The following is a 20,209-nucleotide window of genomic DNA, read 5'->3' as shown; positions in this document are numbered from 1 at the left end:
TAATTATCAAATAGAGCAAGTCAAGATCTATAAGTATCTTGGGGTCATCCTGGATTCAAAACTGAATTTTTTACCAATATAATTACATTGATTATATTGGTAAAAAAATGGTTTTCTGTATCGGCACAAGCACTGCTTCCCCGCTATGTTCCATTTGGAATTGATAAAAGCTACCATTCTGCCTCTACTTGATTACTGTGACATCGTATATAAATCAGCCCCCAGTACTGTACTGAAGAAGCTTGACTCAATTTATCACTCGGCCTTAAGATTTTCATTGAACTGCCCATAAAGGACTCACCACTGTGATCTCTAAATTGGGTCAAACTTAACGTTTCTTAATGTTAGACGGCTTGTGCACCAGATCGTTTTTATTCACGATGTACTTACAAAACAATCATCAGACTAACTGCTGGATCTCCTCACTGTTTCGAAGAACAAATGTGACCTAAGGTCTTCGCTCATTTACCAGCTTCACATTCCTTATTGCCGTACAAATACTGGAGGAAGGGCCTTTGCTATTGATGCCCCCAGGGTCTGGAATGCTATTTCCAATAAACTGCAACTTGAATCACTACCTATGAGATCTTCACTCAAAACTGCCCTAGAGGAGTTGTACACCCCTAGTTGCCACTGCTATTCAGTGGCCTAAAATCAAATGTTTTGCTCCGGATGACCGCTGCAAAGTATAATCTTGTGTTTTGATTTAGTGTGCTAATCTTTAAAGGTGCATTTTTTTTTAATACTCCTATTGATGCGCCTGCTGTTGTGGAGTGACTCATGCAGCCAGCTATGGCTACACGGTTTGGTGGTACATGTTGTTTATGTCGGTTATTGTGAAATTTCGGTCACAGTTCCTATGATCACTGTTACATTGCTTTTATCGCTTTATTTTTGTTGATTTCCAAAAGTTGTTTTGGTTTGGCCATGTTTGTTTATTGTAGTACGGAGTTAGACTGATGGCTTTAATCTAAGTTGTCTTGTGGTTGTTGTTGTTGTTTGACTTGCATCCCACTGGGGTTTTGCACACGGCGTTGGTGTACGGTGCTTTTTCTGGAAGATTTTTTTGTTTTTTTCCTGGATTTTTCTGTCTGTGCATAGTCACTTTAAGATGTTTTCTTGTTCATGTTTTTGTTTGTTGCGGTTGCATCCGATTCAAAAGCCGAATAGCTCACAGGGCTATACTAAATAAATGAAACTGAAAACTGCATCTTTGTGAAGGGGCAATTACCCCTTTGTGTTAACGGGTTGATGTTACAATGAAAGTGTTGCCTCTAAAGAACAACGTCTGCGACTCAGTTGGACTGTGATTGGTCCACACCAGAGACAGCTTTATTTAGAGCCTAGTCTCAAACAGTGTTCGACCAGAGGACACCAAAAGGCGACCAGCACAAAGACAATGCACTATCAAAACAATGAGAGCTCGGGGTGAGCAGCAACATCATGGTCCTTTGCCAGTGTTAAAATATAAGAATAGGTTTCACCCTTTTTTCTGGCAACAAAACAGGTGTTAAGATGTTAAAACACCAAACTGAAACCTTTTTGCAAGGAATCATGCCTGCATTAACCACAGATACTTGTGGTGAAAATACAAACAAAAAGCATGCTCTGATAGTATGATGCATTGTCTTTGAAACTGATTGATCCACACCATAGACAGCTTTCTTTAGAGCCTCGTCTCAAACAGGGTTAGACCAGAGGACGCCAAAAGGCGAACAGGACAAAGACAATGCACTATCTGAACAATGAGATTTCGGGGTGAGCAGCTACATCCTTTGCCAGTGTCAAAATATAAGAATAGGTTTTCCCCTTTTTTCTAGCAACAAAAAGGGGAAAACCTATTCTTACACACACATGTAGTAGTATTATACACACACACGTGTAGTAGTAGTAGTATATATACACACACACACGTGTAGTAGTAGTATACACACACGTGTAGTAGTAGTATACACACGTGTAGTAGTATACACACGTGTAGCAGTATACACACGTGTAGCAGTAGTATACACACGTGTAGTAGTGGTAGTGTACACACACGTGTAGTTGTATACACACACGTGTAGTAGTAGTATACACACATTTGTAGTAGTGTAGTGTCAGTTTAACACGTAGGCTTTCGCGACCAATATTATTCATAATAAAGGTTTTTGGGTTAGATCGCATTATTTATAAATGTGTCATAACCTCCACCACCCGACATGGCCAATCAGCAAAAAAGTGTCACGTTGACAAAAGACAATTAGTTCACTACTTTAGCCCACCGGTGTGTTGAAGAGTGAATCCACAACATTTACAGTTTGAATACGACGTTTCGCTGGTAATTACGATTTTTTAAATTTTATTCAGTTTCACAGCGAAGAAAACTAAACAAAACAAAGATCGAGGAGCCGCCCCCTCCCGCGCGCCGCGAAGGCCCTACCCGGCCACCGACCCATCCGCGGGACCGGAATCACCCCCGACACAGCACTGGGGCACATTTGTGCATGGAGGGGCTACCTCCCCTCTTGCCATGAGCGACCTCGCCCCCGGGCGCCAGTAAAAGCTCCCCCCCCATCCCAGGCCACCCTAATCCACCCTGGGTATTGGCCACTTCCACTTTTCCCGTGCGGCTTCGTGTCCCAGCCTCACCCGATCCTTCTCCACCACCCTCTCAAACAACCTCCTTGCCACGTAGCACGTTTCCAAAGGGGACATCTGGGACCCCTCCAGTTCCTTCTTGCGTGCCTTCCATAAGGCCTCCTTTGTTGCGCCTATTATGGCCCACGCCCGGTCCCTGTCCTCCCCTCCCACTCCCTGCAATTCCCCCTACGTAATGTCCCACGTTGTCACCTTCGACGGGGCGAACCGGGCCAACAGCGGTTCGCTCCGCCTCCACACCTCCTAGGCAAAGGGGCACGCCACCATCGCATGTATAGCGCTCTCTTCCCCGTTGCAGCCCCTCGGGCATTTGGGGGTGCGTGCCATTTGGTGGGCGTACATGAAGCCCCTCGTCTCCAGTTTGTCCCGGACCGCCAGCCAGGATAGGTCCCTCTGTTCTTTTGTGAGGGCCATCGACGACATGTTCCTCCAAATGTGCCGGTGTACCGCCTTCCTCGCACCTGGCACCTCCTCACAGGTCTCCCCTTTCTCCGCCTCGGCCCGCACCTCTCTGGGGATCCACCGGCCCCCCCACCGGTTCAGGCCGTGCTGCCCTACGTAGTCCCCCACCACTTCACTCAACCAGCCCCCCGGCCAGTCCAAGGGTGTGCTCCTCTCGGCTTGGGTCATCCCGAGGCCCCGCAGGCGCCACGTCAGGCGATACCTCATGTAGCATGCCGCCTTGCCTCGCGACTCTGCGGAGGAGAACAGTCTCATGGCATTACCCACAAAGATCGAGATCAGGATGTACTCCACATTTGGGGTGCCCCTCCCTCCATTCACAACCTGCTTGCACAGTATCGCCCTTCTCACCCTCTCCATCCCTCCCCCCCCCAGATAAATCCGAATAGCGTCGATGTCAAAGCCCTGACCTCCCTCCTTCCAGGTGGGAATACATGCGCCAGGTAGTTTAGCGTTGGCAGTATCTCCACCTTCACCACCATGATCCTCCCAGCCATCGTGAGCCGCCTCCCTGCCCACTTACCCAAACGTCCCTTCGCCTTCCTTATCCTTTTCTCCCAGTTATGCTCCGCCGATCTATCCCTACAGAAGGTCACCCCCAGCACCGTGATCTCTTCCGTCTGCAGCCTCAACTCCGGTGGCCGACCCTCGAACAACCTCGAGTCCCCAAAGGCCATCAGTTCGCTCTTCCTCGTGTTAATCTTCAAGCCGGAGGCCGCACAGAACCGCCCTGTCTCCTCCATAGCTCTCCACCCTGTCTCCTCCATAGCTCTCCACACTGACGCAACGTCCCTGCACAGCACGGCCACATCGTCCATATACAATGTCACTTTCCATACTCTTTGGTTCTATTCGGTAAAGTCACGTAGGTAAAAAAATAAAACAACAAAAAATCACGACGTTTCGGCCACAACACAAGCGGCCTTCATTAGGTGAAGGGACCAGCCTGTCTCGAAGACTGCGCTGGATTGAAACAGAGCCAAGCTCAGACTACGACCTTTAAGCTGTGTGAGAGGGATTAAGGTGCCTCGACAAAGGAATCAGTATATTTTTTCAAGTAGTGGTACCCCAAACTTTCGCAGCACAGGCTGGTGCACTGCCGGTGCCGATCACTGTGCTACACCTTTCATCATGATAAGTCCACCAATCAAATGCTAATTTTTACGCTAATTCCTTTGTTAAGGCACCTTAATCCCTCTCACACAGCTTAAAGGTGCACTGCCGTGTGCTACTCCTTTCATCATGCTAAGTCCGCCAATCAAATGCTAATTTTTACGCTAATTCCTTTGTCAACGTACCTTAATCCCTCTCACACAGCTTAAAGGTGCACTGCCGCGTGCTACACCTTTCATCATGCTAAGTCCGCCAATCAAATGCTATTTTTTTATGCTGATTCCTTTGTCGAGGCACCTTAATCCCTCTCACACAGCTTAAAGGTCGTAGTCTGAGCTTGGCTCTGTTTCAATCCAGCGCAGTCTTCGAGACAGGCTGGTCCCTTCACCTGATGAAGGCCGCTTGTGTTGTGGCCGAAACGTCGTGATTTTTGTTGTTTTATTTTTTTACCTACGTGACTTTACCGAATAGAACCAAAGAGTATGGATCCTTGCAGTCACGAAAGCTTCAAATCTAGAATGTCACTTTCCCTTGTTCCTTGTTGCCCGGGATTGTCACCCCCCTAATCCTTTGGTTATCCCTTATTGTCTGCGCTAGAGGTTCCATGCTCATGACGGGGACATCGGGCACCCCTGCCGCACCCCGGACTCTACTGGAATCACCCCCGAGCGTTCCCCATTTATCAAAAGCCTAGCCCTGAGCCCACCGTAGAGCCGTGCCACCCACTCCACCAGGGGCCCACTCTTTCCCATTCCCTCCATTACCGCCAGCATATACTCATGCGAAAGACGGTCAAAGGCTTTTTCCAAGTCCAAACTCAGATTCCCCAGCGGACACCCCCTCTCTCTTTCCCCTTCTATAGCCTCCCTCAGCACCACCAGGGAGTCCGCGATCCTCCTCCCCGGGACCGCGTACGTCTGATCCGGCTCTACCACCCCCCCCCCCCCCCCCCACCACCTTCCCTAATCGCGCCGCAACTATCCTTGCTAAAATCTTATAGTCCGTGTTTAGGAGTGTAATTGGGCGCCAGCTTCCCAAGTCCTTGCAATCTCCCTTCCCTTTATAAATCAGTGTAACTAAACCCTCTCGCATATCGTCCGGCACCTGGCCCTCCTCTAAAGTCTCCCTACAGATCTGCAACATGTGCTCCTTCAGGTGCTCCCAGAACTTGACGTAGAACTCCGCTGGGATACCATCCGGGCCCGGGGTTCTATTCCTATTCAGCCCCTTTACCGCCCCCTCCACTTGTCCCTGCTGAATCTTCTCCCCCAGCGACTCCAGGCTCCCAATCCTCCTCCCCAGTGCCCCCAACAGCTCCTCCCGCTTCCCCCCATCTGTCCCTTTTCTCCCATACAGCTCCCTATAGAAGTCCTCCACTATGCTCATCATTCCTGCCATCGTCGTCTGCCTGCCCCTGGTAGGGCTTACCAATTCCCTAACTACGTTATCCCCCTCTCTACCTGCTTTGAAGAAGAACTTCGTGCACTTCTCCCCCTCTTCCGTTGCCCTAACCCTCGCCCTGTACACTAGCTGTCTAGCCCTCCTTTCCAACACTAAAGCTATCCTCCCTTTTAATTCCTCTATCCTTTCCCCCATTGGGAGACCTAGCTCAAGCAATCTGTGCATCCTCTCCATCCTGTCATTCCACTGCCTCAACTCCCTGTTCACTCCCCTCCTCCAACTATGGTACTGGAAAAGTGCTTTCACCCTGCCCTTCATCTGGCCCCACCATTCCCCTCTCGTGGGAAAACAGTCCTGCAAGGTCCTCCAGTCGTTGTATTTTTGCACAAAGTCCCCCACCACTTTCTTGTCCTCCAATAGACCCACGTTCATTTTCCACATCCCTTTTCCTCTCCTCGCCCCACCTGGAATCGCGAGCCCTGCCACGACCATTTTGTGGTCCGAGAGGGGGAAGGGCTCCACCCCCGCACTTTCCACTTCTACTTTGGCAGAGGTGAAGATAAAATCTATCCGCGACTGCGCTCCCCCGCTTTTGTCTGACCACGTGTACCCGGGCCTTACACCATGCACCCTCCTGAAAGCGTCTATCGTGCCGAGGTCCGCCATCAGTTCTCTCAGCTTTCTGGAGGAAGAGTCCAGTTTCCTCCTCCCCTTTGCCAACGCCAGGTCCGTTAAGTATAGCGGGCAATTGAAGTCTCCCCCTACGATGACTTGTCGCCTGGTAACCAGTAGGGTCGCTAAGCTCTCCCACAACTCTACCCTTTCCATGCATTGCACAGGGGTGTACACATTCACCAGCCGCAACTCCACGCCTTGGTAGGACACGTCCAGACAAAGGAGTCGGCCCGGGATCATCTCTTTGGTTCCCTCCACCCTCATTTCCCTCCTGCCCAGGAGGGTAACCACCCCAGTGCACCGATTCCCGTTGCTACCCGACCATAAGTAGTGGCCGTCCCAGTCTTCAAGCAGTTCTTCCGAGCCCAGGGTGTACGGTAGGTGGCACTCTTGAAGGAAGGTCACGTCCCTTCTGGTGGCCTTTAACAGTTGCATAATTGCTCCCCTCCTTCCCTTCCCCTTCATTCCTCTCAGGTTTACGGACACCGCCGAGAGGTCCATGCCGGAGTGTACTTTAGTCCGTCTCCGACTCCGTTGCACGCTCCCCGCAACCGTCCTTGTCCACCTTCTCTCGCACTTTCTTCCTCCCCCTCAACCTCCGGGGCTTCCCCCGGTTCAACTGCCCCCCTTCTTCTGTCCTCCTCCACCCAGACGCCTCCGTGTCCGGTGAGGAGCCTGAAGGATCCGTGTCATGCTGGGCGCCAGCCCCCTTTAGGGCTCTGTCCAATTTCCTCTTCCTCCCCGTTGTTTCCTCCCACGCCCCTTCAGCTCCTTCCTCCACCCGTTGCTCCCTCTCGCCCTCCTCCTCGCCCATTGCCTCCGCCCAGTCCACCACGGGGATTTCTGGGGCATCTCCCTCGCCTTCCCTCCCCTCCTCCCCCTGCTCCCCCTCCTCCAGGTCCGGTGATGTCGTGGCTTCCCCCTCCGCAGGTCTCCCTCCCTCTCCCCCCCCGGGGTGGGGGGGAGTGGTTTTGCCGCCTCTCCTTCCTCCTCCCCCACAAGCTCCTGGTCCAAACCCCATTTGGTCGCCTCCTCCGCCGCCTCCCCCTCCCGTCCACCCCGGTACGCCCGCACCTTGTTGGCATATGATTCCGGGCAGTCCCTATACAGGTGCCCTCTGCTACCGCAGAGGTTGCATTGGACCGGCTCCCTGCACTCCTCCACCGTGTGATCCGGTGCCTTGCACCTGTAGCAGATTCTTGCCTCGCATGCTGCCGCCAGGTGCCCCCTCCCCCACACCTCCTACACAGCTTAGGCTGGCCCGCGTATACCACATACCCCCTATTCCCCCAATGTTTAAGGTGCTGGGGATATGATTCAGCACCCCCCTCCGTCTTCAGGCGCACCCTCCATTGCCTGGCCCCGGTCCATATCCCCACAGAGTCTTGCACCCTTTTGCAGTTAGATAATAGCACGCAATGCTGTCTCAACCACACCTCCACGTCCTGGTCATGCAGTGCCTCATTATACAAGAAGACAGTCACAACCTTTGTTTCCAGATCCGACAGCAGCTTTTTCCTCATGGATGCCAGAGGTTTCTCCCCCGCCTTCTCCTCGAAGCGGGTGAGGAAGTTCTGCAGCAGGAGGCTCGAAGTAAAGCTCACGTAAAAAGCACTCCCCCCCGGCAGAGCAATCAAACAGTACAGCTCCACCACCTCCACCCGCAACATCCCGAGCATCACCGACCTCACGAAGGTCGCTCAATCAATCGTCACCTCCTCCCCCACGTCGTCGTTGAACTCCACCCTGACGCAGTTGTGCCTCCTGGCGTGCGTTGGTGTCAAGCCCGCCCCTGCTCCACTGCGCCACCTCCCCGCTCTTTCGCTGGGTCTCCCTGCCCCCACCGGACCAGCGTCCGCTGTCATCTTCCTCCTCTATTCCTCCCGTGGCCCCCGGCTTGCGTTGTTGGGGGGCGCTCCTTCCCCAGCCTCCTGGCGCTTCCCCTCGTCCTCTTCGCTCCTTGCCCCCCCCCCCCCCCCGCCCCCTCCGGTCCATCCACCATCCCTGCACCTTTCCCTTGCTGCACCTCCCCCGTCACCTCCCCCGCCCCAGGCGGGCCCGTGCTGTCCCTCCGGTCACTCTCGGCCCCGCGGGCATCCTCTATGGTCCTTGGCGAACGCCGCGTCCCCGTCTCCTTCCCTGCCATTTCCATTCGCTCGTTGCGGTGAAATCACCTCCCCCGCAGCGTGTGTGGCACCCCCACCCTTCGGCAGCAAGGCCGTCTGGCCTGGGGCCCTCGCAAACCCCGGGGTGGCTGGGAAATCTACGGGATGTCGACGTGTGCCGCTGTGGCACCTCAGGAAGAACGAGAACGGGTTTCGCTGATAATTACATCCAGCATCATCGGGCGATTTGCCAGAATGGTAAAGCCCTCACTTGCTCCCGGTCTTAAATAGAGCAGCAGGGTGACGTCATCATTTAACTCATTTCAGGTGCAGTGATTTGAGGCGGAGGGGGGGGGTATTGTAATTATATAATCGATTGGTAATCAGTCAATGATTATGATTAGTAATGAGTTGTAGATTAGTAATTATTTGTAATGTGTTATTGTGATTATATGCTACATTAGTAATCCGTTAATTTATATGTGTTTCCCCTATAAGGAAATGTAATATGTATTATTTAATAATACGCTTCCAAGCCGCACTAAGCCTATAGCTATCAGAACGATTAAAGTTATTTCTGTTTCTCTCAATTTCAATGGATTCTCTAAATAGTCTTTGCTAGTAATAATTAGTTTTACACAACACTTCAACGTTATCAAAATCAATTGAGTGTCCTCCAAGCATGTTCTGCCACTGCCGACAGTTTTGTTTGAGGTAATTTAATATTTCTTTGCTGTTCTTTTAGTCTTATGCTGATATTTCGTCCCGTCTGTCCAATATAGCATCTGCCACATAAATAATTAATCCGATATACACCTTCTGTTGATAATTTAGGTAATTCGTCTTTAGTGCAAGATACTAGTTTTTGAATTGTGTGTACTGTACCAAATCTTACTGTAATGTTTTGCTTTTGCAAAACACGGGCTAATTTGTCAGTTACTCCTGAGATATATGGAATTTTAATTGTTTTAAGAATCTGATCGCTTTCAGCAGTGTTGCTTTGTGATCGTGATTTGGCATTCAGTGCTCTGTTAATTTGAGTATTATTGTAACCATTCTGTCGTAATGCTTCATTAACGTGTTTGAGTGGTGGTGTGAGCTCGGCATCAATAACGAATAAAGAGAGCAGAGCGGTGGCTCCTGCGACCACCTCGTTTCTGGCTGACTGTGTGTGCGATGCACGCCACCCGCATGCACAGACGACACTACACTATTCATAATAAAGGTTTTTGGGTTAGATCGCGTTATTTATAAATGTGTCGTAACCCTCCACCACCCGACACGGCCAATCAGCAAAAAAGTGTCACGTTGACAAAAGACAATTAGTTCACTACTTTAGCCCACCGGTGTGTTGAAGAGTGAATCCACAACATTTACAGTTTGAATACACACGTGTAGAAGTATACATGACTCCGCTGCCGCGCGCCCCATCCCAGACACGATCCTGTCCATGTTGCACTGACGGCATCGACTGGGACAGCCAACTGCTGTCTGGCCACGCAATGATCGGGCGAAGGCGGCAGCGACGAGGGCGATGACGACGACGACGACAACGACGACGAGACGAGTCCAATCCCAGAACCGGCAGCCCAGAGCTCTCGCTCTTTGCTGCTTATATTCCCTTTGGCATGGCTTGGCTCCGCCCTAGCCATGCCAAACCCTCGAGAGGGTTCCAGGGGCTCCCACACGAGGTCTGTCATCACCCTTGCCCCAGTTCCTCCGTCCTGCCGGCACACCCGTGTATATGCTCAGCGGCGTATGCACTAAGTGCCCATCTGCAGTTGCTGCTGCTGTCCAAAAGTCAGTGCTATGTCACAAGAGTAGTATACACACACGCATAGCAGTAGTATACACACGTGTAGTGTACACACACGTGTAGTATACGTGTAGTATACACACGTGTAGCAGTAGTATACACACACGTGTAGTGTAGTGTCAAAGATTCAGAGACAGTTTCTAGGCGGCACTTTCTTCATTAACAACTTTCACGGTCTCGTCCGCACACTCTCCAGAGTAGCTCAGCCTAGCCTGTACATAACACTAGCCATCTAATACTGATGGCACTGACTGAGATAGCCAACTAGTTTCCTTCGTAGTGCAATATCTAGGAGAGACGTTTAGAGACGATGGCGACAAGATGACAGCAACGAGACAAATCTATTCCCAGAACCGGCAGCCTCGAGCCTCCGCTCTCAGCTCCTTTTATGCAACCAGCGCGGCCTGGCTCCACCCTGACCGCGCCTCCCTTCTCGAACCCACTAGCAAGTTCCAGGTGCCTCCAGATGGGGTCTCCGTGACCCTTACCCTCATTCCTCCACTCTCCCAACACACCCGTGCTCACGCTCACCGGCATGTGTACTGTCTGTCCACCACAGTTTCCGCTGCTGTCCACCAGCCAGCGCTATTACACTACAGTAGTATACACACACGTGTAGTAATAGTAGTATACACATACGTGTAGTAGTAGTATACACACATATAATAGTATACACACGTGTAGTGGTATACATGTGTAGCGTCAGTGCGCCGACTGAGGGAAAATAATTTGGCCAAAGGTCAAAGAGGGGGTCTATCAGGAAGCTCCTAAAACCCGTGAGACACTATTGGAAGAGGGGCGTGGCCGGGGACGGAGCAAGGCCACGCTGAGGGAATATAAGGGAGAGTGGAACAGGGTTCTGGATACGTGGGGAATTCGGGGCCCTCATCGTTGTCATCTATGTCGTTGTCGTCACAGCTATCTGCTCATTGTCATCATCGGCGCTATGTAGTTGCTTCACTAAATATAGTTAGCAGCTGTATAGTCAGACTTCACCATGTCGCTGTGTAGTCAGCCAGCTATATAGCCAGTCAGAGATACGCTTTAGTGACCATGTCATTAAAGTCGTAACTGTATATCAACGAGAAATAAATGAGAAGCCCTCCTACAGTTATTGTCTGAAGTCGATACGTTACACATGTAGTAGTATACACACGTGGGGCAGTACACACATCAGCAGGAGGAGATCAAAAGCGAAGCCCAGGACAGGGGTCCATCTGGAAGCCAAGAACCCGCTAGTAGATTCTAGAAAGGGGGCATGGCTAGTGCGGGGTGAGGCCACGCCTGGAGAATAAGAGGGGACCCGGGACGGGGGCTCGGGGCTGTTGCTGAGAGTGAAACCCCCTCGCTAGCTAGCCAGCCTGTCAACTGTACTTGCTAGGCAGTGCCATCAAGAGACGGATGTGCAACTGGAGTGTAAGCACGTAGGGCGTCTGTAGTTCCCTGACGTGTAGGAATAAGAAGGCGTCTCGGAGTGAGTCACTTCAGTAGTATACACACATGCGTGTAGGAGTATACACACGTGTAATCTTAGTATACATACATGTAGTTGTAGCCTACACACACATGTAGTAGGATACACACTTGTAGTAGTATACACACATGTAGCAGTAATATACACATATGTAGTAGTATACACACACGTGTAAGAGTATATACACACACGCGCGTGTATAAAACACACGCATATAGTAGTAATAGTATACACACGTGTAGAAGTATACACACGTGTAGTAGTATATACACACGTGTAGTAGCATACACACGTGCAGTATACACACGTGTAATAGTATATACACACACGTGTAGTCGTAAACACGCGTGTAATAGTATATACACACACGTGTAGTAGTATACACGTGTGTGGTAGTATACACACGCGTGTAGTTGTATACACGTGTGTAATAGTATATAAACACGCGTGTAGTAGTATATACACACGTGTAGTCGTAGAATATACGCGTGGAGAAGTATACACACGTGTAGTAGTATACACACACGTGTAGTAGTATACACGCGTGTAGTAGTTTATACACACGTGTAGTCGTAGAATATACGCGTGGAGAAGTATACACACGTGTAGTAGTATACACGTGTGTAGTAGTATACACACACGTGTAGTAGTATACACGCGTGTAGTAGTATATACACACACGTGTAGTAGGCCGCTTGTGTTGTGGCCGAAACGTCGTGAGAATATTATTGTGTTATTTTATTTTATCAATTTATTATTTTATTCTCATTCTACGTGACTTTACCGAAAGAACCAAAGAAGATTATTTTTTATGTTATGTTTCGGCTTGGGTCTAATTGTCCACTGTCAACTGACGTTGGCTGTAATTGTCCACGGCCCCTTACGTTGTGGCGAGCTTCGGGGCCACTTCCTGGAGTCGTGGAGTTCTGCCATTACTCGTACATTTCATTAAAGCGTGTTTAAAAAAAAGTTTGAAAAAAAATATTACTTATTAAATGGAGGCCACGGACTGTGCCACAGAGCTTTTAGCGGTAAACAAGGCACCGTATTTCCAGGGTAATACTTTGCGCTACCTTTACCCTACCGGGTAATTCTTCTGAGCTACCTTTACCCTACCCTTTACCTTACCCCATGGCATGTCGACACCTTTACCCTTTACCCGGTAAAAAAGGTAAATTTCCTTACCTTGCCGAGGCCTACCTGTATGCGCGTGTTAATCAACTACATCAGTATACACGCACGCGCGTGTCATAGTAACATCTACACATGTAGTCGTAGTGTACACACACGTGTAGTAGTAGTAGTATACACACACACGTGTGTGTATAGTACGACTACTACTACACACACGCGTGTGTAGTCGTATACACTCCATGCGCGTGTCGTATCCTAAAGAGTACACTCCACTCAAGCGCATTGAGTGTATACTACTACACGCGTATGCATGTAATCTACACTCAGGCGAGTGTAGTATCCACTCGCTCGCGTGTAGTATCCACGAGAACTCGGAGGAAACCCACGCATGCGAGGAGGGTGAACATATATGCAATCCAGATAGAAATGAACTCACATGCTGACATACCCCAGTTACAAGCCGAGAGACAGACACCTCGCTGCTCAGACACCATGTGCAGGCACCTCTGTGTGTGACCCACCAGCCCTCAAGTGCCTCCACAGTGCTGAATTTTCATCAGGCCACGTGCATCGTCATAGCCACCAGTGCCCGGCAAATGGACACGGTTAACGTATCGGCGCCCAATACATGAGCTCATTCTAATCAATCCGGGCATCACCACAGCATTCATAAATACGATCAATATGAATGCTATCCTGCTACAGGCTAGTATATTCATGAGCAGTTGGGTAATATTTGTATGTTAATCATTGAACCAGAATAATTCGAATAAAATCAGATCCAATTAATTTATAACGTGAAGATATAGCTAAAATCTGATTGGTTGTTCCAGTGAGGTCACGACCCCTATTTGAGAAGCCTGGAGAGGTGATGCCGTCATTTTGAGTTCCCGGATCCCATCCTGAAAATTGTTGACGAAGTTTCAAATGTCACGTGGGATTTTAATGGCTGCTTAAGTTAATCATTTCGCTTGTGAGAACTTTTTTTATCGGCTCGTGAGATGAAACCAGGGAGTCGACCCAATTGGTTTTCAGGTACGATCAGGATTGTCAGAAACCCGCTTGACCAGGTTTATGGTTTTTTGCTTCAAAATAGTCGTGGAACGTTCAGTTCCAGTTAAACTATCACACGAAGTCTGGTCATCATCGCAGCAGCTTTTGGCGAGACATAGGACAAAGATGGTCACCGCATCGCGCGCTTTCAGATGCGCTTCTGCGACCGTCTGGAACGCTCCGTCTGATATTGGGAAGCCACTGGAGCTATGCACTTTTAAATAATCTAGATTGGCAACTCATTTCTTTAGAACTTATTTTTGTCGTCTTTAGTTTGTTGCCCTTCCCCCGCAGCTCTGATTGGCATGGCAGGCTACGTACGGTGCAAACGAAGTTCAACATACATACAACCTTTTGCAAAAACCCATGTTAAACAGCTTAACATTTGCATATTTACTCAAAATCTGATAACGTGATATGTTTATTGGAAATCAGAGGGTGACAGAGAACCTGTTGGAATCGCTTCAAACACTTCTCCCTCGCTTCGGTTCCAGAAACGCAACGGCTGCGGAGAGACAATGGAGATGCAAAGCGGAACGGACGCAAATTGGAAATAAATTTAATGAGGCCTTATTTAATGTTATCGTCCTTTGGCTGCATCTCCATCTATCTTGCCCATCATGACGTGGCCTGCCAAGCCATTCTGCAGGTTTTTTTTTTTACAAAACTACAAATAGAATGTTACTCTAGTGTTATGGGTGAGTCTGCACATCAAGCAAACTAGGAGGGAGGGGGGTGGGGTGTGCGTCACTTATACCGTCGAGGAGAAAAGTCGAATCTCAAATTTTGCAGGTTTGTTGCCTGTCCAAATATGAGGCCCACCACAAATTTTGACAGAATTTGATTGTCGGTTCAACAAACGACGATTTTCAATGCTTCTCACTTTGACGCCTTCCTCACAAAACCCCACGATGATGTTATCAACGACATGTGCCACGTGCATGGAGAGACTTCAAAGTAAAAAAAAAATGTTTCGTTGTTGAAACATTTAAAAGTTCTACTGTTTTCTTAAAAAATGTCACTTGTAAAATAACTTTCTATGCATACACAGGCCGAATGTTGTGAACCGTTTCATGTGTCGGAATTGGAGCAAAGGGTGACATGATGACAAGGTGGATGATGGCATGAAAAGCCACGAAGGGGAGCATTGGTCATGAATGAGGTAGGTAATTGATCGGTGGTATCGGTGGAAGAGATGATGCGTTGGATTACAAGCAACGCTACCTGGACCGCATCAAGTGCAACGATATCGGCAACCTTGCGTGAAGGAAGAAAGCCAAGTACAGTGAAAACCTCTACATTCGTGGATTTTTCTATCGCGACATTCGATTATTCGCGATTTTAGACTTCCAAGTGTACCGATGCAACTTCCGCGCCTTTCTTTTCCTTCCCACTAGACACTCTACAAAGGAAGATGTTATTTATTTATTGACGGTAAATGTGTAGTGACATAGCGCTGGCTGTTGTACAGCAGCTGCAACTGCAGGTGGGCACTTAGCGCACACGCCGTTGAGCATATGGAATTGGGGCAAGGGTCACGGTAGACCTCATGGGGAAGCCTCTGGAACCCTCTGGTGGGTTTGAGAAGGGAGGTGTGGCTCGGGCGGAGCCAAGCCGCGCCGAAGGGAATAAAAGCAGTGGCGGACAAGAGCTGGTTCTGGGAGTGAACTCGTCTCGTCGTCACTGCCTTCATAGCTGCCGCCTTCGCCCGATCATTGCGCGGCCAGAGAGTAGTTGGCTGTTTCGGTCGATGCCGTCGATACAACGCGGATAGGGTCGTGTCTGGGACGGGTCGTGCGGCAGCGTGGTCGTGAGAGAGAGGGGGCCCGAGTTGGTGGCGTGAACACAACAACAATAAAAGGGCAGGACGGTGCCTCCTGCGACTACCTCATCTCCGATTGAGTGTGTGTGTGTGCGACGCATGCCACCCACACACATACACAAGCCTCGAGCATGAAGGAAGAAGAAACCTACGACACTACAAATGTATAAAGGGGTCGTGTAATGACAAAGTTGCGGTGGTGTAAGGGCAAGTAGGCCTAACCGTAACTAAATAATTTAAGAAAGGCGGCTGGCGACAGAAGTATCGAGGAGGAGCGGAGTGTGCTTGGGACTCTGGAAAAAACGGCTGCTGCCTCATGAGTGTGACGGATTCTAATCCAAGCCCTAAACGCCTCTGGAGAGACAATGGCAGCCGGGCGTGGCGCTGGCCACTCACCCCCTAGTCAGTTCACAACTGCATTCTGAAAATAAGAAAGTTGTTTGTTTAATCGACAAGCTATTTATGTAAACAAAACATTGCCAAGCGATATTTCTTCAGAGCCAGGTTCTGAAATCTTCTGATGGAATTGTAACATTTTAACTTCCTATGGGGCAGGATGATGTCACAGGAAAACAATGTTGATGTCTTGATTTAAAGCTTTCGTGACTGCAGGGATTCATATTCTTGGTTCTTTCGGTAAAGTCACGTAGAAGGGAAACAATAATATATTATTATTTTATTGTTTCTCTTCTACGTGACTTTACCGAAAGAACCAATAATAATGTTGACGTCGTTTGTGATGTCATGAGAAAGCACAATGGTTGGGGAGCTGCGTTATGGGTCCCAACATGAGACCCGAACTCATAATTTCCAAACATTTGAGCCTGCGTGTAAGTTGCATAACATTCGTTTAACATATATTTAGAAATAATGTCCATAATTTTCTTCTTACATTTATGCAACGACACACCCATAACATTATTCTGAAGTGGCTTTATAATATAATTCATAATTATGAACTGTAATGGCAATATTGCTAAAATAGCAGGTTTCTGGAGTGACTGGCAATAAAGTTATTTTTGTGGTGAACTGTAGTTTCAATGTTCGTGTGGCAGTTAGTGCCACAGGGTATGAGTTTAATTTGTAAATGCTATATTTCTAGTTTTTTCACTAAACATACTGAATGTTATTAAACAGAAACTTGCACTGCTCTCCAACCTCATCTTTTAATGTACTGTATTGTTCCGACTTGCGGTGACGTCATGGCCGAGTGAATACCTCTGAATGGACTGCTTCAACCCCTACTTATATAAACGTTCCTTTTTTAAACAAACACACCACCCAATGACTTTTAACTCGCTTTATTATTTTTCTCCCCCGTCCTTGGGAGACTTGAAGGTGGCTTCGGATGACCGGTTCCTCTCTACGTAACTTTCGGGAGGCGATCTGTAAGCCCCCCTCGGCCTCAGGCCTGTGATGCGTCACTCGAGCCTGACCTCGTGGCTAGGCCAAGGGGAATTCCCCCTCTCTCGTATCTCCGGGCTCAATGCGAGACAGGCGACCTGGGATTAAAGCCAAGGATTCATCCCTGCAGGCCTCCCCGGTCAGGTCAAGATTGGATACCCTATGGGGAGGAACACGGGAGCTTCTCGAATCCCTGCTGGAGGAGATGGAGGAGCACACTGCCCTTCTACCGGGTTCTCAACAAAAGTCTGAGTCAAGTTTGCGGGAGGGTCCAGAGGCAAGAGGCAGCCATTAAAACTGTCCAAACTACACTCAAGAAGCAAGACGACATGATGCCAGGCTGTCGGAGCTCGAAGAGGCATACAACAAACTGGACGCGAAGGGATGGAGAATGTCAATTGAAAGCATATGGCCTCCCGGAGGGGATTAGAAGGCAACAATCCCCAGGGCGCCCTATCGTATATTCGACTGCAACCCTGATTCTCCTGGCATGCGGCCTGTCAAACCCGAGGAGATTGTACAGGCCTGTCGAGTGGGGAAAAGAAGTGGACGAGATTCAATGGAAATGAACAATGCAAGGCAACTGTGCCCTGCTGATCCTGTTCGCAACTCGCCAGGGTGCCTATGAAAGTCCTGAAGGCAGCCAGGGCAGCAGAAGGCAAAAACAGAAGGTAGCTGTGCCTTCATCACGCCAGACGTCACCTCTGCGGATGCAAAGAAGAGGAACCTCCTACCTCTGGAAGAAACGAGGTGCACTCCCAACTTCTCTACCCAGCGAAACTACGAGTGAACGTCGGGGGGAGGCAATTGGATGTTCTAACACCGGACGAAGCAATGGGATATGCAAGAAGGTGCAGGAGATTCTACAGGATCTGAAGGGGGAGGGAAGACATCTGTGAGTTGACATGCTGCAGTCCGTAACCTATGGGTTCAGGAAGGCGCAGGTCAACCGGGATCATCAATGGCAGAACTCGGGCAGTCAACATTATTCAGGCAGTGACATGCGACAGAATGTTGCCATTCGGTCCTTTAACCCTCTTTCTTTCTCTCCTCTCCTTTCCTACTCCTTTACACTCCTGTCGGACGGGGATCGAGTGTCCTTCGCCCACCTCCTTCCTCTCCTTTACGCTGGCACGCTTACTACCACAACTATAACTATTAGTTGAAATGCGTCTCCATGTCCCCACCCTCTTGGCTCACTCCCTCTCCTCCTGTCCCCTCTCTCCCCTCTCCCCCCCTTCTTCTCCCTTCCCCCCTATTACATCCCTACTTTCGTCCCTCCTAGCTGCCCTCCCTCTACCCACTTCCTCCCCTCCCCATTGTCTGTTAGAAAGGTAAATATATATTGTTGCATTGTTCATCCCTGTTGCATTGTGTTTAACAATTTTTCCTGTTTGTTCTGTTCATGGGTCGCGACTAAAAATAAATGGGGTCGGTTTTGTGAGTTGCATTGTGGTCTCACCGGGAGTCCATTGCTGGATTTGAGTTTGAGCTCGGGATTGAGCTCATGGATGCCTTTTTAGTTGTGTTATCCCCGATTTGTGTAATTCGGGTCATTTTCCCTGTCTTTCCGCTGTGCAGCAAAAAATTAACATTATGAGCACTTCCCTATCCCCTGGTCCGTTCCAGACAAAATAAATTATGCCATGGGTTCGGGCCCCCTTCTCCCATCTTTGGATAACTACGACTGCTTCCCCATCAGTGGTGAAAATAAAAAATAATTTCCCTTAACGTTAACGGCCTAAGTCACCCCATTAAGAGACAATGCACCCTTTCCTTCCTCAGCAAACATAGGGCATACAACGCTCTCTTACAGGAAATGCACCTGTCACAGCCACAAGCAACCAAACTTAACAGGAACTGGGTTGGAGAAGTATTCCACGCCGCATATTCCTCAGGTAGCCGAGAGGTAGCAATTATAATAGACAAAAGGATAAACGTCTCCACGGACATACTTGAAACTAAACCCCCAAGGTATATCCATCTTTCTCACAGAAAAACTCCAGGGAAGGGAAATCACACTGTTGAGTGTGTACAATCCACCCCCCATTAACTCGAAATACTTCTCTGCTATCGCAGCCCTGATCGAGAAAAGGACAGGGGAGATCATTGTGGGAGGTGACTGGTACTTGGTTCAAGACCCCAATTGTGACAAATCGTGTGTGTCCACCTCAGACTACAACGCCGGACAGAGATTCATTTTAGATTCCAAGTCACAGCATCAATTGATCGACCCCTGGGAGGACCCTAAATCCACTAGATAAAGACAACACCATATCTATAAGTTACACAAGACACTTTCCAGAATCGACTACTTCCTCACTTCTAAACTCCTGCTACCGCATATCACAAAGGTCAAGATCTTGGATATGCAGCTGTTCGACCATGCACAGAGAGTTATCCACCTCATCCTAGATCCCGACGAAAAAGTAAGCAACTTCTGGTCCCTAGACAGGCAGCTACTGGAAGAAGAATATACGATCAAGGAAATAAAGAGATCGAAGAATGTATTCAAATCAACTCGACCTCAGACCCCATCCCCTCTCCCCAAATAATATGGGAAAACCTTAAAACATTTTAGGGGCTCGCTGATAGAAAAGGACTCCGTAGACTCAAAACAATCCAGGAAAAGCAACAGCAACTGGATGAGAGTCGTGCCAGTCTCCATTAGAATTATACATCAACACAGTGCCCAGAAACTTTAAACAGAATAGACGGCGTGAACGTGGAACTGTTAAGGTTGTTAAACGACCAAACATTCTTGTTATTCAGGAGAACTAGACTGTTCTTCCACGACCCCTCCCCAACCACTGCTAAACAAGGATTGTCAAATCCCAGTGGCACCTATCTCACATTGCACATAGATCCCCCAATGACCAGGACCGGACAGATAAAAACGCATGCTTTAGGAAATGCTGCGAAGTCCTGTACACCTCTAAATTCCCATTTGAGGATATTGACTCTTTACTCCACAAGCCAGGCACCCTGGAGGATGCTCTCATCAGCTACAGGCTCATTTCCCTTCTGAACGCAGAAAACAAAATCCTAGCACAGATACTAGTGAGGAGACTGGACAAGGTCGTACCGATGATTATATGTGAGGCCCAGAA

Source organism: Petromyzon marinus, chromosome 17, assembly GCF_048934315.1.
Source record: "Petromyzon marinus isolate PM22_M1 ecotype Great Lakes invasive population chromosome 17, UKy_Petmar_22M1.pri1.0, whole genome shotgun sequence".
Lineage (NCBI taxonomy): Eukaryota > Metazoa > Chordata > Hyperoartia > Petromyzontiformes > Petromyzontidae > Petromyzon > Petromyzon marinus.
The sequence above is the reverse complement of the archived record's forward strand: the minus strand, read 5'-3'. Positions refer to the sequence as shown.